This window comes from Macrobrachium rosenbergii, chromosome 3 (genome assembly GCF_040412425.1).
Source record: "Macrobrachium rosenbergii isolate ZJJX-2024 chromosome 3, ASM4041242v1, whole genome shotgun sequence".
In the NCBI taxonomy this organism is placed as follows: domain Eukaryota; kingdom Metazoa; phylum Arthropoda; class Malacostraca; order Decapoda; family Palaemonidae; genus Macrobrachium; species Macrobrachium rosenbergii.
Window position 1 is genome coordinate 68,884,765 of NC_089743.1, and position 14,686 is coordinate 68,899,450.

Here is a 14,686-nt window from a genome sequence, read left to right on the forward strand (position 1 = left end):
ATCTGTTCTGGCTCAATCCCTCCAATCCTTCTATCAAATTCTGCAGTGTTACTTGCCCACCCAATCAGTGGCATGTTAGCTCCGTCTAGCAAGGTTTTTACTTTGGCATAGTTCTTCTCCATCTCCTCCAAGGTTTTATAGGTACCCAAAAAATTGTCTACGTAAAAGGATCTAATTAATTCTTCTCTTCCCCTCTCTTCTAAATGGGTTCTAAGTACCTGTTGCAGCAGATAAGGACTCGTTGTGACCCCAAAAACAACTACAGGCGTACTTTGAATTCATATGTTACAACCTGCCCATTTACTTTTTTCCACAAAAAACCTGCGTATTTTAAATCTTGAAGGTCTAAGATTACTTGATGGAAGGGTTTGGAGATGTTTGAAGTGAGAGAGTACGGCTTCTCTCTGAAATGAATCAACAAATCGTACAATAGCTTGACCATGTTCGGCCCTGAATACAAACAATTGTTAAGCAAAAGTTCACCCTTAGCCCTGGAGGAGGCGTTGAAAACTATGCGGAGAGGTGTCGTGAGACTTTCTTTTTTAACACCAAAATGGGGGAGATAATAGCCCTCTACCTTTGTGCTCTGAACTTCCTCTATGAAGCCAGCTTCCAAATAAGTCTGAAGGACTTTTTCATAATCCCTACGGTAACTCTCATCTTTTGCGAAATGTCGCTCTAACGAATGCAATTGGGCGAGGGCTATGTTATAGTTGGTACTTGGTCTGTCTGACCCACAGAAAGGTAGACTAACTTGATAACCTTGCTCGGTTTTCTGTATACTTTCGGTAACTTTGTCAACGGCAGCATGTTCTGAAATCGTAAACTGTTCATGTGGCACGATTCCTATTGTGTCCAACCTCCACCAGACGTCTACATCAGGTTCAGATTCTACTACTGTATTCTACATATCCTCAAGGTACAAACTTTAGCTACGTTAACTCCCTGCAAAGCCCACTGAGGTACCCTCCCATAAGGCATGATCCCATTATGTGTGACAAAAACACTCACCCGTCAATTTTATCCATAGCAATTACAAAGTAATTAAAATAATCTGCCCCAACCAACAAGTTTACATTCTTCAACACACCACCTTTAATTTCAACATCAGCCTTTTCCCATCCCTTCTCTTGCAAATGATTCTTTACGTTGACGAGTCCGATGTTGTGGATTGGAGCGTTCACATTGTCGTGTACTACTAACTTTGTGTGGACCACCCTCTCTCCCAGATGGATACAACATGCGGCTACATCAAACTCTCCCTTTACTACTTGAAATCCAAAGGTGCAATGTTCAGTGCCACGTGCTTGATGACAGACAACTTTAATTTGCGTGCCAGCCAACTAGAAGTAAAGCTGCGTTGACTGCCATTGTCTAAAAACATATGTGCTCTGTGAGGTGCCTCTTTCGAGTACAAAGTTGCCATAGCGGTAGGAAACAAGGTTACTGACAACTCATTACAGTTTTGGCATTTACACGCGGTTTCTCATTTTTTTATTTGACTGGGTGTCTCAAATTTATGTTAGCTCTATTCCCCTGGCGTTCTTGCCCTCGATTAGTTACTGGTTGTGACAATACATGAGGTAGTAACTGTCTGGTGGTAGGCTGGTTGGATGAACTCGTGCCATGTCTCGTATCACTACTTCGACCTTCACAAATGAGACTGTGGTGTCTGACATTACATAATTTACAATTTACTTTACTGCTATAAGTCTTACTGCTACAGCCTTGAGCGAAACAATTAAAACAACGTTGTGATATGACTAGTTGTCGTTTCTTCGTGGCGGCGTTAGGATACTTGGTACAATTAAAGGGTGAATGATTTCCATTACAAAATGGACTTGCTTTGTTACATGAAGCGTTTGAGTCTAACACAGGATTCTGACTTTCGTTATCTAGACTTTTCTCCCTCTGAAGGGCATCGTCCTCCATGCTACGAATAAGGAAATCAATGCTGTGAACAATTCATTTAGATCAAAATCACACTTTCGCAAATACGCAACGACTTTCTGATAAACTTGCCCGAGACAATTTTTGACAAATTAGGCTCAATAGCATTCCCTAGTCTAATGCAGACCCACTCAGTCTCTTGATTTGCTTGATCAGTACGGTCAATTCAATATGGAAGGCTTTTAATTCCTTACAATTACATTTCAGTACAAAAAGATCAGCTAACTAACGATGCAAGATTACCAAGGTCTGATGGTCGCTCCCATATTTTTTTCAGCAACTCCCACGCTACCTCGTAATTTCCCGCCATTACACTTTGAGATTGCACCACTCTAAGTGGCTCACCTTCCATGGATCCCAACAGATACGTGAACTTCGACACGTCGTCAATGTCCGTGTGTTCATGGAAATGTACGTCAAATAATTCTTGGAAGTTACTGAACTTGCTCTTCTCTCCCTTGAACGCAAGCAGAGGCAATTCCTTCAATTTAGGCAATCGGGTTTGGGTTGGTTTGCGGGTGTAAGAGTCCCAATTCGACTCGACTCATAAATAGTGTGGTCACTCCCACTGCTCAATTGAATGACTGCCGCACTTGATCATGCGTTAATGTTTCTAATTTGCTCACGTTAGATATATACAAAGTTCTCAACTGCTGTTCGTCAGCTTGAATTCTGTTCAACAAGTTCTGATATACAGTGACATGATGTGACTCAAGGAGTATCCCTTGAGCATGTACCAGAGTGTCATCTAGGAGGCCCAAGATGGCTTCCATTTGGGCTTCGTTGCTGGCCACCATTTTGTGAATGTGTGGGAGGGTGACTACTTATTTACGTTAACTTAATCTGTTAGGTGAAAAAAGGAGTGTACTTGGCAAACAATTCAAAGGGGTTAGAAGGAAATGACGCCAGCCCAAGTTACGTTACGTTACTGTCACCAAACAGTTAAAAACAATACACAGCCCCCTGTCCTCCTATTTAACTGTGGCATACTCGCTCACCTCGGACAATTCTCATTATTCGATTCAAGAATACACCTCTGATATGCGTATCAAAGTGCATGTGGTCGGACGTTCTTCTGGCTCTATAACCTACGGGGTTCATGGGAATGTGGCGTGCACCATAATGTTTTCTACGTGCACAATACCGGCGGATTCCTGTGTTCAGAGTCTTTACTCGGGCGTTATACTCAGATGGATTGATACGAAAACGGTTCGTTTCACTATATAGCCATTCTTCGGTATTACAGATGGCCACAGTTGTAGTGATCGACCTGACTCTTTCAATGAACACTGAGTCTATCCCACACAGTATCTGCAGATTCCCTAGTTAAATCATTCCCCCCGAGGTACACAACAGTCAAATTATACCTCCTTTTCCAGAAGGGAAGCTTGCTAGATTCTAGGCTAGTTATCAGGCCTCCGGGCCTACGATAAATTTCAATTTCTACGCCCTCATTCTTGGGCAAATGGGCTGGCAACTGTGAGTGCCCTATCACCAAAACTCTAAACACCATGCCTCGCCTAACCTCCCACAGGGGACTAGCACTTGGGTTGATCCAGTTCGAAGGACCACTAAAATGTCCGGAATTTCCTCGACAGACGTCATTGTATTTTCATTGTGCTGATAGACTGCACGATCAACCCACAGCCTACAAAAGTGACTTAGCCCCCATGCAGGGATAAACGAGTCACGTACCAGGCTTTCTCAAATTTATTTACAAAAATAAAACCATCTCAATCATCATCCTTACACAACAAACAAACAAAACCCCCTCAAACAAAGACACACTAACGAACTTGCAATCTCCACACCTGCAACACTAAACACGTGCTCCACACGACTGCCTTCAACCTCAAAGAAACCACTGGAACTTAATTACAATTAACACAACACCACCGCAGTACACAAACGCCCAAACAGTTACTCTTACCCAATCATTCTCATTATAACCACGCAGGAACACTCACAGCTGCAGACTTTACATCAACCTTTGAGAGCCCAAACACACGTCTGTTACCAATGGGATCTCTGGACCGACAAGCAAGAGACAAGCACACGGCATTCTCAGTTCCCTGTCCTGGCGGTTGCTAACTGGGTCAACTCGCTTCTAATTACTCAGGCTTAAGGACCCCAAACTCAGAACAAATCACTCAAACAAGCGACAAGATGAAACATGACATTGCATACTGCGGCGGATGTGCATTTCAGTAAAATATGCAATATCAGTCGTGTTTATGATGTGCCTTGACCAGTAAGTTCCTGCCATTCTGTGAGCCCCGTAGAATCGGCGGGAGTTTGAAGCGAAAAAATCCTGTGCACTGAATTTTTTCGTGACAGGTTTCGTTCTTTAAAACAACCTTACCTGGTTAACTTTTTCCACGTAAATTCAATGATATAATGCATTTAATTATAAATGGTAAAACACTAAATTTCATGACTAGAAGGGCATATTTTTATACCAGAGAAATATTACACAAACATTAAATAATTTTGCTTAGAATTATAAATTTTTACAGCATTTTTTGCTGATTAGTTTCAAGCTTTATTGAAAATCACACATCTGCTGCAACTGACATTTTACTTGAAAATTTAGCTGCATTTTTAATTATTTCAATTAAAAATTTTAAGGCTTGGCCTATTGACCTGAGCAAAAGAATTACAGTAATTTTTCAAGTACACCAAACAAAAAGCTAATTAACTTTATTCCATTTTAAATTACAAGTCATCCTCCAGCCTTTTGTTTCAACAAAAGCAATTAATCACACCATGACACATACAGTCCCCCCAAAAGCAGACAAGTGACCCAAACCCCTTCAGGTGGAACAAGTGCGCCTTGAGGCACTCCCCCCTTCCCAAAAATACCACCAATTCATCTTACAGACCTAATGACACCATTCAATGTATGTGATTGAGTCGGGTAAATGGTGAGAGACATGCAAAGCTAGTATCCTCCTGCCCCGTTCTTCCTCCCCCAGTAGAACAGCAGGTCGGACTACGTCAACCTTCACTGTACACATGGACCACCGGGCCACTTTAGGTTCTGTGTGATAGGTCTTACAAAAATCCATCCATTGCCAGGTCATTGGGGAGGAAAGTTGATTGACTGATTATAAAATTTAGGTCTTGAAGACCAAGCGCTGGGAGCCATCAGGATTATTCAGCGCCTGAGAGAAAAGTTAGCCCCATTAAAGTGTATTTAGGTGTATTTTGAAATTGAGATGTCTTCTCAAATCTTTCAGCTCCCAATTATTACAAGACCTTGAAAGGGAGTTTTATACTGATCGCCAGAACAGGGCTAAATATTTTCTAAAAAAAAAAAAAAAAAAAAAAAAAGTTTTATGTTGCCCACCAAATACAAAATTTTAAAAGTCCCTGCTTTTGCATATCAGAGTAGGGCCACATGGCTAAAAAATTGCCTAGAAACTATCTGTTCAGTATTGAACATGAAAAGTGCAATTTCATGTTGCTCACAAGAAAAGGCCTACACATTAAAAATACTGTTCACATAGCCTACTTACAAGAACAGGGCTACAAGACACCAAAAACAGAAAATTTGCATTGATCCACCAATAGAGGGCCAGTGAATAATGGACACTGCCTTTTCAAACGAATACTGGTTTGGAAAAACTTCATGGATGATTACTGCTTTAAACTGCTGATACTGAACTACTGATAAACCAAGAGTCAATAACTTATTGATACTCTTGGACTTTTATCCACAATAGGACAATGTTTAAAGACCTTTATAAAAATATGTTTTAATTGGTGCTTTGAATGTTTCTGACATTTGTTCCATTATCAAATTAGTACTTACAGAGACAGGGGACCACCCCTTATATCCTGCAATGTGAGGGACCATAATGGGAAAGCAGAGTTTTTGGATGGGGAGAAACACGTGTAAAATTACAGATCATTCTAACCTGACCTAACCTAAGGGGTTGTGTCCCTACCAAGCCAGGAAGTCTTTCCCCCACGCCCTGAACCCCCAAGCTAAACTAACCTCGTATGCCAGGTCCTCGCTAGACCTACAAGGCAAACCAAACCTAACCTAACATAGGGGGCTGCATCCTTACCTAGCTGGGGGGCTTCATCTCCCCTGGGACCCCCACCTAAACTAACCTAGCATGCTGGGTCTTTACCTACATCGTCATAGGTCCTCTACCTAACCTAAACTAATGGGCCATGTCCTTAGCTAGGGGGAGGGGGCTTTGCAAATATAACTATTAATAATGTTCCTACCTAATAATTCATACCTTATCTAATTTAGCCTAAGGCAACAGGTCCTTACCCTAGTGTATGACATTATATTGAAAACATTCCATAAACTTACCTTACTCTGAATCAGAACTATCAGTAAGATTGAAGTCTTCAGACTGGTCAGGACATTCTCTGGATGTAGAAGGCTGGTGGGTATCACACTCCAGGGTTAACCAGTGGTTCATGAACACTATTAACTCCCACAGTGGCAGGTGGCACTGTTCCCTATAATTCATACTCGGCATATGGAAGGACTGCACCTGGGACACTGCAAAGAATTAGGGAAAATACTAGCGCTAGTGTGAGGAGGATGAAATTCTGCAAAGAAATGGTATTTTTATAATAAAATAAGGTTTCACACATACTTACCGAACAATTACATAGCTATACGCTTCTTACCTTAACGGCAGTCGAAATCCCAAATTTCTCGGCGCTAAGGGCGCTGCTGACATGTAGGTGACACGACCCCGCCCACTTTCGGGATCCCGGTACTACTGTGCTTACATGACATTGGTTGAGCCGCCCCATCCATATGTGGGGAGGAGGAGGGCTTTAATCACGTAATTGTTTGGTAAGTATGTGTGAAACCTTATTTTATTATAAAAATACCATTTTCACACATGAAACTTACCGAACAATTACATAGCTGAATCCACATTACCCGGATGGTGGGTATATGGACTTTTAATACAAATAAGAAAAGCTCACATTGCAATAATGTTGTAGTACCTACACTCGTGAGAGAGCAGCTGCAGGAGAATACTGCCTCTGGTCAGCGCTCTCATCACTTGTAGGGAACGTGACAGTAGTGGTCAGGATCGTTCCTACTAATAGTGGGTATTCTGCAACCATGGAGGTTCACCGATGGTTGATCAGAATGAAATAATATTCGCCCTTGCCCTGGGCTACAACCAGATTAAAAAGCAATCAAAGACCATCACCTACGCATAACCATAAAAATAAACCAAACCCTACCATAAACACTGGAGGGTACTCCTAGTACCGTGTACCCCCAGGCTTCCCCAAATCTCGACCACCTTCTAATCAAGACGAAGAGATAGTCACAAGGAAAGGGAACTGGACCAAATCCCCTATGCTTCCTTTCCCAACACCATGCCCATCACCGACAAAAGGTCCTAAACGACAACAATTATCAAACGTTTCCACATCCTTCAGGTAATGGAGAGCAAAAACCGATCTCGACACTCCAGAACGAGCTTGCAGAATAGATGCTAGCGACGTATTATGTCTAAAAAAGCCATGAAGTCGCTACTACTCTAACTTCGTGGGCTTTAACTTTACACACCTGTAGAGTCTGATCTCTTACTGACATGTGTGCTTCCTGAATCAGGCTCCTTAAAAAGAACGAAATTGCGTTCTTAGACATAGGACGGTTCGGATCTTTAACCGAACACCACAATCGGTTCGAACTTCCTCTCAAAGCCTCTGTTCTATGAAGATAAAATTTAAGTGCTCTCACCGGACACAGAGCGTTCTTCGTCCTCTTCTCCTATTACTCCTAACAGGCTTTGAATGGAGAAGAAACGAGGCCATGGTCTCGAAGGATCTTCATTCTTCGCTAAAAAATCCTGAGTATAGGCACATACAGCTTCGTCTTGTGTGAATCCTATCTCTTTACTCATTGCCTGCAGCTCGCTGATTCTACCAGCTGAGGCTAAGGCGACTAAGAATAACGTCTTCTTAGTAAGATCCTTCAAAAAGCCGAATTAGAGGTTCAAAATTTGGCTTAGAGAGCCAGGACAATACTACGTCTAAATTCCAGTCTCCTAAACCTGGCCTCCTTGTCCTAGAGGACTCAAAAGATTTAATCAAGTCGTTGATGTCCGAGTTATTGATATATCTAAGCTTCTATGTTTAAAAACTGACGCTAACATGGATCTATATCCTTTTATTGTTGAAGTTGATAACTTCCTAACGTCTCTCAGATATATTAGGAAGTTTGCTATCTCTTGTATAGAAGTTTTAGAAGAAGTTGTGTGACTTTCTCTGCACCAGTTTCTAAAAACTCCCCATTTTGACTGATAGAGTTTGGCCGAGGAGACTCTTCTACAGTTAGCAATAGCCTCTGCCGCTCTTCTTGAAAAACCTTTCGCTCTGACCAGGTCCCGGACAGTCTGAATCCTGTCAGAGCGAGATACGACAACCCTTGGTGATTTCTGTCGAAATGGGGCTGTTTGAGTAGCGATGGAATTTGAGGCAGAAGCCTGGGAAGTCTACTAACATCCTCAGGAGATCCAGGAACCACTCCTTTCTGGGCCAAAAGGAGCTATTAGAGTCATCCTAACATTCTGGTGACTCTGGAACTTGTTTAATCCCTCTCTGATCATTGCAAATGGTGGAAATGCATAAACATTTAGTCCTGACCAGTCGAGAAGCATTGCATCCGTTTTCAGGCTAACAGGTCCGGAGTTGGAGAACAGAAAAAGAGGAAGTCTGTTGTTCCTGGACGTTGCAAAGAGGTCTATCGCTGGTTGTCCCCACAACTGCCATAGATCCTGACAAACTCTGATATCCAGTGTCCACTCCGGTAGAACTTGATGCGAACGACTGAGTTCGTCTGCTTAGCAAGTTGAGCTTCCTTGCACGTACCTGGGGAAGAGGGTCACTTTGTGCTTGGAATTCGCCCATAGAAGAAGATGCTCCGTCATTCTGTACAGGGAGAACGAATGTGTCCCCCCGATTCCTTATGTATGACAGCGCTGTGGTGTTGTCCGAAAACACCGCAACCTTCTTCCCTTCGACTAGAGGGGTGAAACTCTGAAGCCCAAGAAAAATTGCTATCAGCTCCTTTATGTTGATATGAAGACCTCTCTCCTGATCCGTCCAGATGCCTCATGTCCTCTCTTTCCCCAACAGGGCTCCCCATCCTGAGTCCGATGCGTTGGCATACATTTCTAGCTCTGGGTTTGCTGTTTCGAGGGACAAACCCTCCTGAGCTCTTTCCTCCGACAACCACCAACGAAGATCTTCCTTGATTTCCTCGGAGATTGGAATAACAGTCGAATCCGGTTGAATCTTCCGATCCCAACTGGCCTTTAGGTAGAATTGCAGCATCCTCATGTGAAGACGACCAAGAGTAATAAATGTAACCATCGACTTACCGGGGCCAGGACTCGAGTAAATACTTGTGGGGCTGTCGAAAGTCCAAAACAGAGCGCTCTGAACTGATAAACTCTGCCGTTGAAAACGAACCGTAGATATTTCCTGAGATCCGATGAATAGGTACATGGAAATATGCATCTTTCATGTCCAGTGACATCATCCACTCTCCTGGTCGAAGAGCTGACATAACCAACCGGTTGGTTTCCATACGAAATGATATTTTAATGATAAAATAAGGTTTGTTCATACTTACCTGGCAGATATATATATAGCTGTATTCTCCGAAGTCCGACAGAATTCACAAACTTACGACACACGCAGTGGGGGAGTCCAGGTGGTTAGTACCCATTCCCCGCCGCTGGGAGGTGATATCAGGAACCATTCCCATTTTCCATTCAGATTTTCATAGTGCCGTTGTCTCCTGAGGGGAGGAGGGTGGGCACTATGAATATATATATCTGTTAGGTAAGTATGAACAAACCTTATTTTATCATTAAAATATCATTTTGTTCATGAAACTTACCTGTCAGATATATATATAGCTGAATCGCACCATTGGAGGTGGGCAGAGACAGCATAGGATTGAGAAACAAAACAATGTAGATGATTACACATCTTGGTTCCTTACCTTTTAGCATAGCTGACTTCGTGATTACTGTCACCCAAGTCTGCGTCTGCTTTACTGGAGTTTCCAACGAGGTAGAGACCTATATGGTTGGAGAGTTCCAGATGATCTGCCAACGGGACGTGACCACTATGTGACCAGATCATAGCCCCAAGAAGGAAGCAAAGAGACAAAAATAACCACCTGGCCTACCAAACATCGTGACTAGTTAAAAACTAAGGAAAGGGAAGACTGCCCCCACAGTCTACCCCACAACCATAAAAACACAACCAAAAATTTTTTAAAAACTATTCCTAACCAACATTACAGGATAGGATGGGTACTGCCTCCTTCCCCAAGATCGCATGCCAGCCGAAACGTAAGGTCCCAATGAACAGCAAGACTCATACACTGTTCTTACGTCCTTTAGGTAATGAGAGGCGAACACAGAATGACTTCTCCAATAGGTGGCATTCATAATATCGTTCAGAGCCATGTTCTTTTGAAAGGCTACTGACGTTGCAACAGCCCGAACCTCATGCGCTTTAACTTTCAAAAGTTCGAAGTCACTCTCCTGACAACTTTTATGCGCTTTCTTGAATGGTGGACCTCAAGAAGAAAGCCAGCGCATTCTTTGACATGGGGACGTCAGGTCTTCTCACCGAGCACCATAAACTATCCGCAAGACCTCTTGACTCTTTGTCTTGTCCAAGTAGAACTTTAGAGCCCGAACAGGGCATAGCAATCTTTCTGGTTCCTGACCCAGAATACCCGCCAAACCTTTCATTTCAAAGGACTTGGGCCAGGGGTGAGACGGGTTCTCATTCTTGGCAAGAAACGACGGTTGAAGAGAGCACAACGCATCGTATCCTTTAAAACCAATTAACTTGGATATTGCATGAATCTCACTGATTCTCTTTGCAGTAGCGTAGAGCAACTAAAAATAACGTCTTCTTTGTTCGTCCCTCAAAGAAGCAGCATGAAGGGGTTCAAAGGGGCTTTGCATCAGGAACTTAAGAACTACGTCCAAATTCCAAGACGGAACCAAACACTGATGCACCTTAGTCGCCTCGAACGACCTAATGAGGTCATGCAGGTCCGTGATTGTTGCGATATCTATTCCTCTGTGCCGAAAGACCACCGACAACATACTCTTATATCCCTTAATAGTGGAGACTGCCAGCTTCGGAACTTCCCTAAGAAAAAGAAGGAAGTCTGCAATCTGGCTCACAGTGGTCGAGGAAGAGGAAATCCTCTGCGTTTACACCACTGTCGAAATATCGCCCACTTCGACTGGTAAACCGCGATCGAAGATGTTCTCCTGGCTCGCGATCGCTCTTGCCACCTGCTTGAAAAACCCTCGCCTCGCCAGCATTTCGATAGTCTGAACGCAGTCAGACCGAGCGGAGAGGTTTTGATGGTATCGTTCGAAGTGGGGCTGTCTGAGTAGATCTGGACGAAGAGGCAACACCTCGGAAAGTCTACCAGTAGCGACATTACCTCCGGGAACCACTCCTTGTAAGGCCAATACGGAGCGATCAGGGTCATCCTTGTGTCTTTGCGACGACGCTAACTTCCTGACCACTTCTCCCAGGATCTTGAAGGGAGGGGAAAGCGTAAAGGTCCAGACGAGACCAGTCCCAAAGAAGGGGCGTCTATTGATACTGCTCCTGGATCCAGGACAGAGAGCAGTAGAGCGGAAGCCTGTTGTTCTTCGATGTTGCAAACAGGTCCACTAAGGGTCGACCCCATAAACCCCACAGTTTTTGGACACACCTCCTGGTTCAGAGTCCACTCTGTCGGGAGCAGTTGATGACGACGACTTAGCAGGTCCGCTCTCACGTTCTGAACGCCTGCTACAAACCCGTCAGGATAAACGTTCCTGGAACTCGCCCACAACAGGATCTCTTTCGCAAGGACTAACAGGAACGAGAATGAGTGCCTCCCTGTTTTTTCAGGTAAGCTAGAGCTGTGGTATTGTCCGCGTTTTACCTGGACTGTGCGACCGGACACTTGATCTTCGAAGAATCGAAGGGCCAGAAGAATCGCCCCTAATTCCTTCATATTGATATGCCAGGTCACCTGTTCCTCTCCAGGTGCCTGACACTTCTCTCTTCCCATTGTTGCTCCCCACCCCGACATTGACGCCGGAGAACAACACTAGGTCGGGTTCGAAGGCTGAGGGACACGCCTTCTGAAAGCTTCAGGGATCCAACCACCACCTGAGATGCTCCTTCACCTCGAGGGAAAGTTTGAGAGACAACTCGAGATTTTCCTTGTCTTCCCAGTTGTCTTGCAGGAAGAACTGAAGAGGCCTGAGATGTAGTCTCCCTCAGGAAACAAACTTTTCCAGTGAGGAAATGGTCCCCAGCAGACTCATCCACTCCCTCACCGAACATGTTTCTTTCCCTAGGAAGGCTAGGACTTTCCGTAGCACAGCTGTTGACGTTCGGGACGGAAAAGCCCGAAAAGCCACTTAGTCCATCTGAATCCCCAGATACACGATGGACTGTGTTGGGTCAGGTGTGACTTTTCGAAGTTGACCAGCAGGCCGAGTTCTTTCGTCAGGTTCAAAGTTGCTTGTAGATCCTCCAGACACCTCTCCTCGATGACGCCGAATCAGCCAGTCGTCCAAGTAGAGCGACACACGACGCCTGTCAGATGCAGCCACCTTGCTACATTCCTCATGATGACGGTGAAAATCATGGGAGCTGTGGACAGGCCAAAGCAAAGAGCTCTGAATTGATACACCTTTCCCTTCAAGACGAACCTCAGGAACTTCCTTGACTGAGGATGTATCGGCACGATGGAAGCACGCGTCCTGAAGGTCGAGGGATACCATCCAATCCCCTGGTCTTAAGGCTCCTAGAACAGACTGAGCCGTCTCCATCTTGAAAGTTTCTTTCACGCACGGCGGTTCAGGCTGCTGACATCCAGCACAGGTCTCCAACTTCCTGACTGTTTCGGGACCAGGAACAGCCTGTTGTAGAAGCCCGGGAATCCAGGTCTAAGACCTGTTCTACTGCTCTTGACGAGCATTTGCCGCAGCAGGTCGTACAGGATCTCTTGTTTTCTCTGGACCGCACGACGGAGAGAGGTCCAAGGGCGAAAGGCTTAAGGGAGGGGGAGAAAGGAAAGGGATCTGTATCCTTTCTCTAAAACCGAAAAGGACCAACTGTCTGCCCCTCTCACTTTCCAGGCCTCGGCAAACGCAAAAAGCCTGGCACCCACCGGTATCTGGAGGAGAATCACATCACTTCTTGCCCCTACCTCTAAAGGGCTTTCTCTCGAGAGGTTCTTTCCTCGGGAAGAAGGCTTTGAAGATGATCCGGCACGAAAGGGCTTCTTCATCTTGGGTGACTGCTGACTGGGTTGACGTCGTCGAGGTCACGGAACCGCAGGGCGCCTGGATGACTGAGCCAACAGGTCCTGTGTGGTCTTCTCTGCAAGCTTGCAGCGATGTCCTTACCATCGAAGCCGGGAAAAGATGACTGGAAAGGAGCAAACAACAGTTCTCCTTTCTGTGCCAAGGAGACGGACTTCGTGGCGAAACCGCAGAAGAGTGACCTCTTCTTGAGCACTCCAGTCGCAAAGTCGCGAGGCCAATTCGTCAGAACCATCTCGGACCGCCTTGTCCATGCAAGACAAGATGCTCGAAAGGTCCGACAAAGGAGATCGAGTCCTGACTCCGAGACTTAAGGTCCAAAGCTCCAAGGCACCAGTCAGGAAGTTGAAAACTTCTAGCGTCTTGAAAGAGGCCCTTCAAAAGATGGTCCATCTCCGTAAGAGTCCAGGAACCTTGGCCGTCGACAGATGAGACCTCCTACTCGAATCAACGAGAGGCGAAGTCTCCCTTAGATGAGGAAGGAAGACGTAAGCCTAAGTCTTCTCCGGTCTCATACCACATGGCCGCTTTTACCCGGAGAGTCTTGAAGGGGAAGAGGCGAAAGAAGACTTTCCTTGAGCTGCGGGGAGTCCATCCACAAATGGACTTTCTTGAAGGCCAGCTTAGTGGAAAGCGATTTAGTCATCTTCAGAAATCCCGGGCTTTCCTAGACTTAGTCGAAGTCAGTTGAGAAGGAGAGAGAGGTACTGCCGGCAGAAACTTGTCGGGAAACAATTCCTTCAAAAGCTTGACGAGAATCTGTAGTCCGGACGACGAGGACTGATCCTTAATCTCTTCTTCAGACTCCGAGACCTTGAGTCTATCTCCAACATCGGGCGGGAAGTGCAGAGAGAAGTTGGAGAGAAACACGCCGCAGGGACCTCTGCTTGGAAGAGGAACTGGCGTGCAAAGCAGCAGGAGAACCAGGAACCACACGAGAGACGACAGCAACGGCAGGTGGAGCGTCTTGAAGGGAGTCATGAACGTCCATCGGGCGCCACGTCTGGCAGCATGACGAGCTTCTTGAGCGGCCCAATCGAGCGTCACGTCTGGCAGCATGACGAACGTCAGGATCGTCCCCTTAGAGAGCGCCACGTCTGGCAGCATGACGAACGTCAGGATCGCCCCAGAGCGCCGTCATATGGGAGCCTGACGAGCGTCATCAACAAAAAGGTGAACGTGGCGTCTAGAACGAGAAGGGAGGGAGGACGTCCTGGGGTGACGTCAAGACGGTCCTCCCAACACCCTCGGGGGACGAGTCTAGAGTTCCTTCCACGACGAGCAGGCGAAGCAGACGAAGGTGACGAACGAGGAGCAGGAGAAGGAGAACGCCTAGATCTCTTCACTGGAAGTCTAACATCCTTCCG

At 45.3% G+C, this 14,686-nt stretch overlaps 1 long non-coding RNA gene across 2 annotated transcripts in view; it reads right to left on the reverse strand.

Annotated features, from left to right (window-relative positions):
• LOC136825155 (uncharacterized) overlaps positions 1–14,686 on the reverse strand; it is a 43,603-nt gene that overhangs the window by 14,449 nt on the left and 14,468 nt on the right. For both annotated transcript variants that reach the window (XR_010849265.1, XR_010849267.1), the window contains one exon: positions 6,281–6,475. This is a non-coding gene — a long non-coding RNA (uncharacterized lncRNA). The remainder of the gene's footprint in view (positions 1–6,280; positions 6,476–14,686) is intronic.